The 14153-nt window shown below is 40.2% G+C and overlaps 1 long non-coding RNA gene across 1 annotated transcript in view; it reads right to left on the bottom strand.

The window, feature by feature from the left end:
• Nucleotides 1-14153, bottom strand: part of LOC141288850 (uncharacterized) — a 90079-nt gene that overhangs the window by 52934 nt on the left and 22992 nt on the right. Inside the window, exon 2 of the long non-coding RNA XR_012339751.1 lies at nucleotides 12523-12567. This is a non-coding gene — a long non-coding RNA (uncharacterized lncRNA). The remainder of the gene's footprint in view (nucleotides 1-12522; nucleotides 12568-14153) is intronic.

The following is a 14153-nucleotide window of genomic DNA, read 5'->3' on the forward strand; positions in this document are numbered from 1 at the left end:
TGAAAAAGTATTTTTGGCTTAATCTTTTCTGATGATTTCTAACAAAAATAACAAAACTGCCTCACTGCTAATTGAAACACTTTTATCTGCAAAATCAAAGCCATGTGTGGGACCAACAAAATCATAAGATGCAGAAAATAATAATAAAACAGGAAATCACAGGTCATTCAGTCTCCTAAGATATCAAATATTTTGAACTTTTTATGAGATGGCGAGGTTACTTTAGGACATATAATGACATGCTGTGTGACAAAAATGATATTTATGAATGAATCATTTATAATTTTGTTCTGAAAAACGGTACATTTTTGTGTCTTACAAAAATGTTACTACTTCACACCACTAATTTAGTCATTAAGTTTAAACCTTTCTTGAAAATAATTTAAGAACTTGAATACAGAGTGCATTTCTATAGAAACTATGCAAATATGTTTTTTTAAAGAGCTCTTTACTTTATTGTGGACATTTTTACACGTAATTGCCATTTAGATGTATGTAGAAATTTGGGTCAATTTCATTCGTATGGCTTTCTGCCATTTAGGAGCTACAATTGGAGAAGCATGTATGTTAGCACACTGAAAGCTCTGTGGCTGTGGCTTTGACTTTGTGTGGAAGCGCTTTCAATATTGACCACAGCGAGCATTTATGCGGAGGCCCAGCTGGCTCAGAGACAATTTGGCTGACAATGACAGAAGAATTAGCACTCACTTTTACAAGCTCAGCCTCAAATTACTTCTCTAGCACTCGGCGCTAGCTTCAGTAAATGAGACGAGGCAAATTCAAAAAGAAACTTTACATGCGGCCGCCCCATGTCTGTAATAAGCCTTCTCCTCCGATCCAAAGACATAATCGTGACAATAAAAGCCCAGGCGTTTACCACACACCAAAGATCATGAGAATTATACAAGCGCTACAACCGCTCCCGGAATGGGCCTTTTTCTAGTGTGCAGTGTGCGACGGAGAATGAAAGGCAAATGCTTTTCCCTCTTCTCCTCTTTCTTCACCCTTTTCTTCTCCCCTCTCCTCCTTCTTGTCTGTTGAAACATGTGGTCAGCTGTTGTGCTTCCATGTGGTCAGATGATCAAAGGCAGAGCGGGATAGTAATTGTCCCCTGCTGAAGCGCAGCTCGGCCTGGGATCAGGGTCCCAGCAGGTGGGGGGACAGCCATGAGAACGGCCGGAGAAGCCGGAGGAACGCGAGAGGCCCTGCCTGGCAGAAATAAAGACTTCCTAAGGGTTCCTCTCTGACAACAGAGCCGCTTGGGGAGAGTGAAAAATGAAGCCTCCACACATTTAGGGTTTTTTTTTTTTGGAAGGGGGAAAAAAGGGGGCCACAATGGGGGGATGGTGAAAATGAATGCGTAAGAACAAGAGATTATAATATTTGGAAGAAAGGGAAGACTTTGATTGTGCGACTCTCGCCTCAGATGTTGAATCTTAGCATTGCTGATTTGCGTTTTCTGGAGAAAACAATCATGTCACCTTGTTTCAGTTGTACAGATTATGCAAAACGCTCATGCAATTGTTCGAAACCCAGCGTACGGGTGTGTCTGTACGAGACGGGGCAGTACGACAGAAAGCGCGAGAGAATGAGATACACCGTGACTAAGTCAGTGTTTACCTGAAGACCAAAGGGAGCTGTGAAAGCTCACAAGTCAGCCTACTTCACATATATGTGGGAGCCCACAAAACACTTTTCACTGCTGTCTGTCATTTTGATTGCCCAGCATGACTCCCTCCACCCTCAGCAAACCCCCCCACCTCTTCCTCTGGCCAGATGGCTTTTTTTTAACAGTCTGTGTCTTGCACCTCCACTCTCAATCCTTGGAAGAAGCGGGAGGAAAGGGCCAGCGGGGGACATCGGGCTGTGTGGACAAATGGTTTTGAGGTAGCAGAGCAAATAAAATGGATTAAGGGGAACCTTTTCACAGATATACCCCCAAAACTAGTTTGGCACTTCTTAGCCGAGGCCCTCATAAGTGCCGAGATGGACCAATCCAGTTGCAGAAATAAGAAAAAGAATCTTCGGTGAATAGAATGAAACAACGCCCCTGAAATAACAGATCAAAGACAGGGTTTCAGGTTGCACATATATGTATTTTGATGGGTATGCCGTAAGAACATGAACAAATGAGCTTTTCCTGAAGCTCATAGGTGTTCATTTAACATATAGAGTAGCGCCTTCAATCATCGGAGCACAACACAAGGCGGTTTGAACATTTACAGAAGACTATCATTGCAACAAAACATATTCATCAAATCCATTCGAACGCAGCAGGTTTCTTTCTACAACACCACAAAGGCCCTCGGTTCCTTCAAAGTGGAAAACGGACAGGAAACTTTGATTTCATCATCACAAAAGATTTCTGTTGCAACCCGAACCTGAAGCCAACAGGCCTGCAGACATTAAGGAGGCTGCCTGATTGACTGGAAAGGGGTAAATAGACCTGTCAGTCTTCTCACAGTCCCGACAGAAATGCCTGCGGTTTGAGTGATGGAAGATGTCCCTCTTGCACAATCCCATACATTACAAACTCATTCATAGATATTTTGGTGCAGACCCTCTTGTAATATCTGACAATGCTTCTGGGATTAGAGGTTCAGGATTCAAGGCTGAGCCTTTTGTCTTCGCAAAGCATTTCAGATTCGTCTCCAGTCTTTTATGATGGCTGAAGCACTTCAATGGTCATTTCAAAATAGCACAAAATAACCCATCTGATGCTGTTCCAACATCAGCCAAATCAAATGCAAAACAATGACTCCATACGTACCCGAAACTAAATGTCAGAGCAAGAAAGGACTGACATTTGACTTCCTGATGGATGTCATTATGTCACTAGGCAACATAGCATGAACGTCCTGGCTGAATAAAAAGAGCTATTGTCAGACTGCAATCAATAAAGGAGAGCTGTTTTTTTTTACAAATAATGCACATGAAAAACAAATGGCACATACTAATCAGTCTTTTTGTTTGTTGTGGAATTGCCGGGAAAAATCCCTTTTGAGCTGACTGTTTGTGTTTTGTCTTTTCAAAAGCCCTTTTGGCAGTGTATCAGGTAGCTATTTGTAACAGCCAAAATGAATAATTATATTATAAAGGTTTAAACACACACACAGGCCAATTTTACAATGCATTTAGAATCATATCAAGGTGATTTGTTTTGGTTTGGAAAATGTTCAAGATCAAAAAGATCAGAGCTGAATCTTATGTCACCGGATTAGATCTGTGACACTGGCCCATCCCTTCACATCAGGTCACCAGCTCCATGTCACATGACACCGGGGCACTGACCCCTCTGTGGTGACATGTTACTCTAGGGTCATCCAGGTCGCTCAATTAGCAAAGGAGACAAAGACCTGGGCGTAGAGGAGGCGAGAGATCAGCCGTTCCATCCAAAGCAATCCAGCCACGATGCTCTGCTCGTCTGGCCAAGCCCTCATTTAGCAGTTCACTGACTGGAGACGTGCCTGCTGCTCTTCACGGAGCGTGCGGCGACAGCCAAGAGTCACTGAAGAGCTGAAGAGTCACTCCTGTGCCACATGGCGGGACTGTCGGCGAGATTTTGATCTTACGTTGTTGAGTCAAAAGTCTGGTCTTGGATTAACTGGCACGAGCATTAGTGTCAAAGTCTGATGTCAGACAGACTGCCATTGACGGCGCACATGCTGGGAGGGGAAATAAAGCTGCTCTTTGGTGTGCATGCTGAAATGTATGCAAACATATGTGTTTATGCAGTATAGCTTACGCTGTTACACAAACATCTAGGCGTTCATTCGTATGTCTTCGGCATCTCGTGCACACACCCCTTGACACTAGACGCCCACTTATATACAGCCTCTTTTCCATCTTGCTATCCCTCTTATAGACCCTCATCCAGAGGGAATGAAACAGAGGAAGATTTCAGCTGAGAGCATGATTTTAGTCGAAGGTATTTTAGGTGAACCTCATTCTGATTGAGGTGTCTAGAGGGCTCAATCAGAGTTTAAACCCTCCTCTTTTCCGCAGCGCGATCGGGTATGTACTTAGTACCGTTTTCATCCCGCAGCAGCAACCACACATATTGCCTGTGTACTTTGATGATGAAGACAACTCGCTGTCAGAACGGATTGTTCCCTGTGCTTCATCTACAGCTTTCATAAATCTAGAACATGCTTGGAAAAGTTGAGCAAACTTATAACAAACAGATTTATGGCTATAATGCTTGTCCATCGGTCTTTTGCCACTCGAGCCCCATTATGAAAGATTAATTCTACTTGCAAACTTGCAAGCGCTAAACTACAGTAAGTACAGCACAACAGCTGGCCCTGTCATTTCCACAAGAATACAAACCACCGCAGCTGCTCTCGCCAGCATCTGCTGAGCTGTTTATGAAAATAAACAGTGCCGATCCCCATAAACATCCTCATAAAGTCATCAAGTATCTCTGAAATTTACAGCACTGAAAAATGCATTAGGCCCTGCCTTGATTTGATAGCACGAAATTTCTCGGCTCATAAATATATTTATATAGTCTATTCACAGAGCGCACCAATTACAAGGCGAGTGGGGAAATTGTCAAACAATGTTTCGACATGTTTAATAACATTGGGGTATGATTTGTCAAGGCAGTGCACCAAACATAGCCGCTAATGAGTAGCAATGGAACTCGGAGGCTGCCTGGCCAAATCACGGGGCCTTGGAGGACTATTCAACCATTGTCAACAATTTCACTCTCAGTCCTCACGCAAAGCGACAGAGACCACCGTTAGTGGATAGCACTTAGCTAATGGCTCCCTTTTGGCAGCCGTAATTACACAATGATTAGCTTTACCCACTTCAAACTTTCACACTTCACCTTGTGTTCCTATAGTCTGCAGCGAGCAGGTCTGGGAACAGCTACGCAGAACGTCCAGAGCCAGACTTGTTCAAAACAACACCTTCACGTTGTGGATTCTACGTGTGGAGATATATTTAGGTAGTGCTAATCCAATTGAATCCAATGCTTCCTGTCAGGCAAGGTGTTGGCAGACCACATAAACATATTAGTGGACAATGAAACCTCCACTACTGTAATCTAGAGTTTATTGAGGTCTAGACAGAGTGAAAGGTTAGCATGCTTCTGTCAAATGATCAATACTTTAAGTCAACCCACATAAAAAACCAAGTGCGTGTCTTTTAGTAAAAATACATAATGTAAAAATACGTACATTTCAAATAGTCAAAACAAGTCTATCAAACATGTTTGAAACAGCTTACACTCATAAAATATCTGAATGTATTCAACATGTCTTAAAGGAAGTTCAACAGCAATGAATGAATAAGTTAATACATTTTTATTTGTCTAAATAAATGTAAAAAAAAAAGAGGATGTAATGAGTCATTCAACCCACAATGTGGTACGATTCATGATACTGACTTTACAATATGATATATACACGTGTGATCACATGTGTCCACATGTTTTCCACATGTGATCACATGTCCACAAATTTTCCACATGTGGTCACGTGTCCACAAATTTTCCACATGTGGTCACGTGTCCACAAATTTTCCACATGTGGTCACGTGTCCACAAATTTTCCACATGTGATCACGTCCACAAATTTTCCACATGTGGTCACATGTGTCCACAAATTTTCCACATGTGGTCACATGTGTCCACAAATTTTCCACATGTGATCACGTGTCCACAAATTTTCCACATGTGATCACATGTGTCCACAAATTTTCCACATGTGATCACATGTGTCCACAAATTTTCCACATGTGGTCAAATGTGTCCACAAATTTTCCACATGTGGACTTGTAAACTTTAGCTTAGTTTAGCTGTCTTTTTAAAATTAATTGTAAAAAAAAAATCATTGATAGTTTAAAAAAAACATCTTAAATTGATCAATACTATTTTGGACACTGGATTTTTTTGTGATTTGTATCTCTTTTTTAAATTTTTTTATTTAGGACAAGTCTGATGAGTTTGGAGATGTTGCTGTGGCCCTCCTTACAGACAATGACACCAATCCAGTTCATTGCCAATCTCATGTCATCAAATATGACTCAAGTTGTTAGGTCTAAATTCAACACAATTAAAAAAGAGACGAATAAATATTGTGTAAATTGTACTTAGCAGTGTCTTTTGGTGTACTTTTAGGTTTTATCAACTTCATGCCATGGGAAATGTGATTGAGTCACTTTTTTATTTAAGAACAAATTTGCAGTAGCACATTACCAGTTATTAAAGGAAAAGGTTTACTCAGAATTAAAAATTCTGTCATTAATTACTTACCCTCATGTCGTTCCAAACCTGCAAGACCTTTGTTCATCATCAGAACACAAATTAAGATATTTTTGGAGAAATTTCTGACCCTGCATAGACAACTATGCAAATATTCCCTGGCCCAGAAAGTAAGGACATCAGACTGACATGGAAGAGATTACATTTTTGAATATGGTTGTTATTTTAGTTTTCTTTGAGCAAACATACAGATGACTCACTGATGTCACATTAACTATTTTAATAATGTCCTTACTACATTTCCTGGGAACATTTCAGTTGCATTGCTGTCTATGCAGGGTCAGAAAGCTCTCGAAGCATCCCAAAAATATCTTAATTTATCTTATATGTTTGTGTTCTGAAGATGTCTTTCTTGTTTGGAACTACATGAGGGTAAGTAATTAATGGCATAATTTTCATTTTTGGATGAACCATCCCTTAAAGATTTATATAAATACTTTAGATTGTAGTTATTCATTTAAATTCTTCATAATATGAATAGTGTATAAGGATTGCTAAATAAAACTTAATGGAATTTTTCTATACAATTGAACTGAACAAACAATATTAAATATTTTTGAGTGTATATTGTGCATGAATAAAATATTGACAGTTGACAGTTGTGAGTCATTTCACTATCACAACATTGTAACACAAGCAGGTTTATAATATATACATGTTTTACATGGGAATATACATGTTTTTCACATGTGATCACAAGGGTTTCACATGGGATTCACGTGTTATTCCACTGGTTTCACATGGGTATTTACATGTGATCTCTAGGGTTTCACATGGGTTTCACATAGGAAAATACATGTGATTACATGTGATTCACATGGGAATTCACACAGAATGCACATGAAAGTGTTCCAAAAGCACAAGTTTGCACGTTTTCACATGTGAAATATACGGTGGCCGAGAGAGGCCAACGCGCTGCAAACAAGAAAACACATGTAAACAGAAAAAACGACAACAAATTAAGAAAAGATCTTCATCAGTTTGACAACACAGGCGCTGCAAATCCTCGCAACACAAACACAAATACGGAAACGCGCTGCAAATTCTCACAACACAACGAACACACGAACGCCCTGCATATAGCACGGTCCACAACGGAAATGTTTCAGGGGGACCTCAAAAAGTGACGAACCCATCTGGGACCTGATTATTTTTTCAGTGGCTGTTGGTCAGAGCAGAGGTGTTATCGGTGAACTATCGCCTTTTAGTGATAGTATAGTATCACTTAAAGGTGATAGTGATATAAATAATCAGGTAATATAGTGATATAAATAATCAGGTCCCAGATGAGTTCGTCACTTTTTGAGGTCCCCCTGAAACATTTCCGTTGTGGACCGTGCTATATGCAGCGCGTTTGTTAGTTTATAAGTTAAGTTCTTAACAATGCATATTACTAATAAAAAAATACATTTTGATATATTTATAGTAGGAATTTTACAAAAAATCTTCATATAACATGATCTTTACTTAATTTCCTAACGATTTTTGGCATTAAAAAAAATCAATAATTTTGACCCATACAATGTATTTTTGGCTATTGCTACAAATATACCCCAGTGACTTAAGACTGGTTTTGTGGTCCAGGGTCACATTTGTATTATATGTGACTCTGGACCACAAAAACAGTCAGTTAATTTACACATCTGAAAGCTGAATAAATAAGTTTTCTATTAATGTATGGTTTGTTAGGACAATATTTGACAAAATGTATATATATGTAAACAAAAGTAGTTACATGTGGTAGTACTTCTTGGTACTTGCATGTCAGATCTGCCAGAATCAGACTTCTGTTTATATCTTAAATTACTGCTCAACACGTCAATTGAGGGAAATTGTTGTTGAATGTCTGATGAGATGCCGCTGGTGGTCTGCCCTTGGAAGTTGAACATATGGGAGGGCAGGGCTTACCGGGTGCAAAGGCTCAGCCATCTTACTACTTTACAGATAGCCATGCATATGTTGGCAATAAGCACAGGAATGGGTTGTAAAGCATCCTTTACAGTCAAAATATAATACTCCAGTGATGGGGTATTGACTATAAGCCAAACTCATTGATTAATTAATTGAAATCTATTTTTAAAATAATCTTTTTAAATGCATGTACATTTCTTTTCTTTCAAATAGAAAAAGGCTGTATGAAGGCTTAACATTTTGAACAACCGAAGCATAGCGAGCAATGCAATGCTTTTGTTCCTGGTACAGAGACAAAAATGTAAATGCGAAACATGCTAACAAATGGGAACCCTGATGTCACAGCAAATGAACAGTTTTAGTAACAGCTGATAAAAAAATAATAAAATCAATAATGGCAAAACAAACATAAGAATTAAACGAATCTCCTCTATGACTGCATTTGGGCGCAGTTGTCAGGTTATTTTGCCCATAACTTCCCAAGCCAAATCAATAAATATCCTCTTGTGTTGGTTTCAAACCATCAATCCTCAGCAGAGCTAAAAGAGGGAAGCACACCTTCCTCTGATCAATATTACAACAGCGAGGCGAAGGGCAGGCACCTGAGACTCCTGCTTTGTAGCCAGATAGGTCTTTATATGTTCTCTAGAGGATTTATTTACCCCAGCCTTCAGCCACGATGCTCAAGCCACTACATTTCTGGCCTATCCACCTTGACGCCCCCCTCTTCGCGCATGAAGCAGCATAAGAAGTCTGATTCAAGTGATTTCTCTTTTTTCCAGTCAAGTTAAATGGTGCACCGTGTGCTCTACTGGATGGCAGGAATTGAAACATTTAAAAAGCCAACAGCGATAAGCCAAGCACAGACACCCCGCAGACAGACCACCTCGCCTTGGAGACACTTAAGCGTCTGTGGCTTTGACAGCATTTTCATCACACCCCCTACCCCCCTTCACCATCTGTGAATGTGCCCGGCAACATCAAACCGAGTCTGAGAATCGAAAGCCAGGAGACAAACCCGTCCAAGGTACTATCCTCTGTGAAAAAAAAAAAGCCGCCGTCACTCGTAGCAGCAAAAGAGTCGCTTGGCATCTGTTAACGTGCAGGTAATGTTTTCTCCATTTCTCTCATGAGAAGAGGCCAGCGTCGCTGCCATGTGTGCAGTTAGAGGCCGCCCTGGCAGCAAGCGCTGCTTGCACTTGCATCAATTACAGCGGATGGGCCTGACAGCTGTAATTACATACCTCAACACTGATTATGTGCGGTCTGTCATGGAGACCAGCAAGGCACCTATTTTCCTGCACTCGTTTAAGCAGTCAGTTGTCAGGGCAAAGTGGCAAAGCAGGAACGGCCCTCTTCAAGAAGGAGGAAGGGAGGGAAAGTGGCGGGGATGTAGCTCGTGCGGAGTCAAGTAAACCCCCTCCGCATGCTCACATCCCCGCCGCCTCGGTCTTGGCAAGATCTCCTGCTGCTCAGGGCAGTAATAGCTACTGCATAAAGAGCCCATGTTATTATTGTCACAATAGTGAAGGACTCATAGGAAATTGGGGTAGACCTGCTCATTGATGCTGTTGTCTTTTCTTCGGCACAAAGCAGAGACCTGTGCACAACCAATTTAACAGGAAGTTGTCAATAGGACTCAACCTAGTATTTTAGACAATATCGGGTGTTAAGTGGCACAATGATACCGATATGGCTACGTTAGAGGAGGAAATGAAGGAAAGTAAACCTGGCAGTAGGGAAAAAAATAACGTTGAGCTCAAGTGCACAGCTGATGCACTGAGCTCACTGAATCGATTCCAGGGAAAATCAAATATGCTATTAATATTTAATTCACTGTCTACGCAAGTTAAATGCATTTGGCAATCACATGGTAAAACAGTGGCCATTTTTTGTTCAATAGCTCAATGTGAAATTAAGACTTCAAAAAATGTCATCATATATCGTGGTTGTGTTTCAGGCAAACTCAGTTAGAGTCTTGGCTCGTGGTCCTTCCTGATCCCATCCCCCTATCTCTCTCTCCTACTTCCTGTCTGCCTTCTGCATTGTCTCTGCATAAATAAATGGAAAACTGCTAAAAATAAATGTAAAAAATGGTCATATTGGATGCAATTCAATCACTCTCAAGCACCAGTCTCTTAAACGAAAAAAAAATCTCCCTGTGCCCTAGCCATGCCACCCTCGCCCTTTTCAAACCCCCCATCCCAGACATCCATATTCCAACCCCCAACGCTCGCATTAAAAGCCTGGCCAATCCAGCTGTGAGTTCGGGCAAACTGCCAAACTGTCTGGCAAACGAAATGGAAATCTCTGAAACAAATACAGTAGCTATGATTTCACCAAGCATTTGGAGTAATATAGAGGACTATACAGAGAAATGGTTTAATCTACAGCTGTGATGTATGACTCCGTTTCAAAAAATGACATCATTTACACAGCTGTCATTGAGTGCGTTTACATCTCTGACCCATTATGTTACATGTAAACATCTTAAAGTGTGGCTAGAAGTCATAAACCCTATAAGCACACTTTGATTTTTGCCCACAACCTCAGTTTCATAATGTATGTAAACACTTTTACCAGCTTATTCAACACATGTTCATTAGCGTTTTAACATTAAAAGAAAGACTCTTGAAAATCCCAATTAAAGGGACAGTTCACCCAAAAATGAAAATTACTCAAGGCATCCTAGGTGTATATGACCACCTTCTTTCAGACAAATACAATCAGAGTTATATATTCAAATGTCCTGGCTCTTCCAAGCGTTGTGAATGTTTCCATGGCATGTCCAATAAAGTGCATCCATCAATCATAAAAAGTACTCCACACAGCTCTTAATGAAGGCCTTCTAAAGCAGGGGTGTCAAACCTAGTTCCTGGTGGGCCGCAGCTCTGCAGAGTTTTGTTCCAACAACACATACTATGCAGTCTTCAATTAAGCCTGAAGGACTTGATTAGTTGGATCAGGTGTGTTTAATTAGAGTTGCATCTAAACTTTTCAGGGCTGCAACCCTTCAGGACCGGACTTTGAAACCCCTGTTCTAAAGTGAATTAATGCATTTGTGTAAGAAAAATATCCATATTTAAAACTTTATAAACCGCAATCTCTAGCTTCCTCTATGTGTGTACACAAGAGAGTGGCGTTCCAGCGGATACGTAAGCTTGTGGCGAACGTGGAAATACAATGAAGAGGGGGGGGGGGAACACTGGTCATAATTCAGAAAAAAACAAAATAAGGATTTGTAGAGAAAAAAGTTGGAGGATTTCGATATAAGCCAAGAAGATGGTTTTCCTTTGTTGTGAACAAAACTTCGTTCTCACAAGACTAGCATATTCTCTCTATGCTACGTCAAGATTTAAACATGGATATTTTTCTTACACAAACGCATTGATTCGCTTCAGAAGGCATTTATTAACCCCCCAGAGTCGTGTTAAGTACTTAGGTAACACTGGTAACACTTTACAATAAGGTTCATTAGTTAAACATTAGTTAATGTATTAACTAACATGAACTAACCATGAGCAATGCATTTGTTACTGTATTTACTAATCTTTATTAACATTAGTTAACGGAAATACAGTTGTTCATTTTTTGTTCATGTTAATTCACACTGCATTAACTAATGTTAACAAAAATTTTATAATGTATTAGTAAATGTTGAAATTAACATTAACAAAGATTAATAAATGCTGTATAAGTGCAGTTCATTATTAGTTCATGTTAACTAATGTGGTTAACTAATGTTAACTAATGAACCTTATTGTAAAGTGTTACCAGTACTTTTTATGATGATGTATGCACTTAATTGGATATCAAAATCTCAACACCCATTCACTGCCATTATAAAGCTTGAAAGAGCCAGGACAGTTTTTAAATAGCCAATTGTATTCATCTGAAAAAAGAAAGTCATATATACCTAGGATGGATTAAGGGTGAGTAAATGATGGGTTAATATTTATTTTTGGGTGGGCAATCTCTTTAAATGCAATTTTCTTGTGCTATGACTAGCTGATTTTTGATTGTAAATGCATTCAGTAACTTACTTTTGAAAGGACAGTACAGTACAGTGATCATGAAATCAATCTAAACAACCATTCCCAAATGTTATAAAAAGGGAAAAAACTGACCACAAATGAAAGAGCTTGACATCTTGATGTCTCATTTACATATAACAATTGAAGGTCTACCACAAAGTAAATTAAATATATTTTTTTGTTTTAAATCAAGTTCACCTCTACTGGGTAACTCCTGTGGGGAACATCACAATGAAACATACAACGACAATCACAAGCACAAAAACAAACTTTGCTGAGAAGAACATTAAGACTGGTTAGGCCTACCTGTCCTCTGACATGAACTTGTTAACTCCCTGGGTGCTGGTCCCACTGAAAGACAAATAAGAAGACATGTTAGAACAGTGAAGCCGAAGCCACATCCATGTTTTTCATGTCTAAACATTAATACCGAATCATTTCAGGAGGTCTGGGTGTTTACATGTCTTAATTTCAGTGAGGAGGTAACATGCTCACTAAAGCATAATCATTTTTGAGTGCTGGTATTTCCCCATGACTGGTTAAGATGTGTTTTCAATATATTGTATTATGCCACTGCTGAATTTCTGCAAACCGTAATAAGCAAACGCCTGTGCTTATAAAGCTCTCACTCCTCAGTCAATTCAACAGTGTGAGGTGTGAGTGCTCCCTTTTCAGTGACCTTCAATAGCTTATTGATTTCTGCGAATACAAAAGTGGCCACTCATAGCCCAAACTCTCATGTTCGCAAGTTTCATTGAACTGCAGCCGCATTCTCCGGTAAAACCCTCCAAAGCCATAATCACTAAAGTAATAAAAAAGCACTGTTTAGCGGCAACAAACAACAAACATAAAAACACCTAAGTGAGAGTGTGCATCGCTATTTGTCCGAACGCGTTGTGAGGATAATGGCATTTAATCCTCACGTCAACCCCCACCCAGACTCGTTCCACACACCCGGCCTTACAAAGACCGTCCTCCAATAATAAGCTGTCTAGTCCTTGGCTTCCAGGCCTTTGTCATATTGCCTATCGACATGTTAGATTAAACAAAATTTCACATGTCAATTAAATGAGTGTTGCCCGGGTGATTAGCAGATCCCACTAATTGTCTCCCTCCTCCTCCGCCATAATTTTCCACATGGACGAACAGGAAAGAGGGCTTTGTCCAACAGGGCCCCCATCAAACATGTCGAAGATGGGTCTTTACGTCCTCCTCCACTTCTTCCCATTCTCCTGGGGAGAAGCCGACGAAGAGAGGGATGAGGTGGGGAGGAGTGGAGACGAGATTGGAAAAGGGAGGGATTGGATTCACTTTTCAGTGCGCCCCGCTCAGTTTGGGGCATCCTGCTGATGGGGTGCAGTGAGAACGCAAACAGTGGGTCCTGGACGCCCGACGCACGGCCCCATTCACACACTCCCACACGTGCACCATCGCTGATAATTACCCGACCGGCCCCCAGAGACAAGACGCCCACAAAGACTGGGCCACTAACAGTTTTAGACAGGGGCCAAGGCACTCCCAAGGTCTTCCTCTTCCACATACTCTCATTTCTTTCTTCTCTGCCATATGTTTGTTTTCCTTGCCTTAATGAACATGTTCTCTGGATCTACCTCACATTTGGTCCAGCACATCAATAGGGTGATGTTAGAGTGTCTGATTGGCTTCGGTGGATCTGAGATGATGGAAAGCAGTATATATTAGCAAATATATGTGACCATGGACCACAAAACCAGTCATAATGGTCATTTTTTTACAACTGAGATGTATACATCATTGAAAGCTGAATAAATAAGCTTTCTATTGATGTATGGTTTGTTAGGATAGGACAATATTAGAATCTGAGGATGCAAAAAAATCGAAATATTGAGAAAATTGCCTTTAAAGTTGTTCTTAGCAATGCATTTTACTAATCAAAGATTAAATTTTGATATATTTAT

This window comes from Garra rufa, chromosome 16 (assembly GCF_049309525.1).
Source record: "Garra rufa chromosome 16, GarRuf1.0, whole genome shotgun sequence".
NCBI classification, from domain to species: domain Eukaryota; kingdom Metazoa; phylum Chordata; class Actinopteri; order Cypriniformes; family Cyprinidae; genus Garra; species Garra rufa.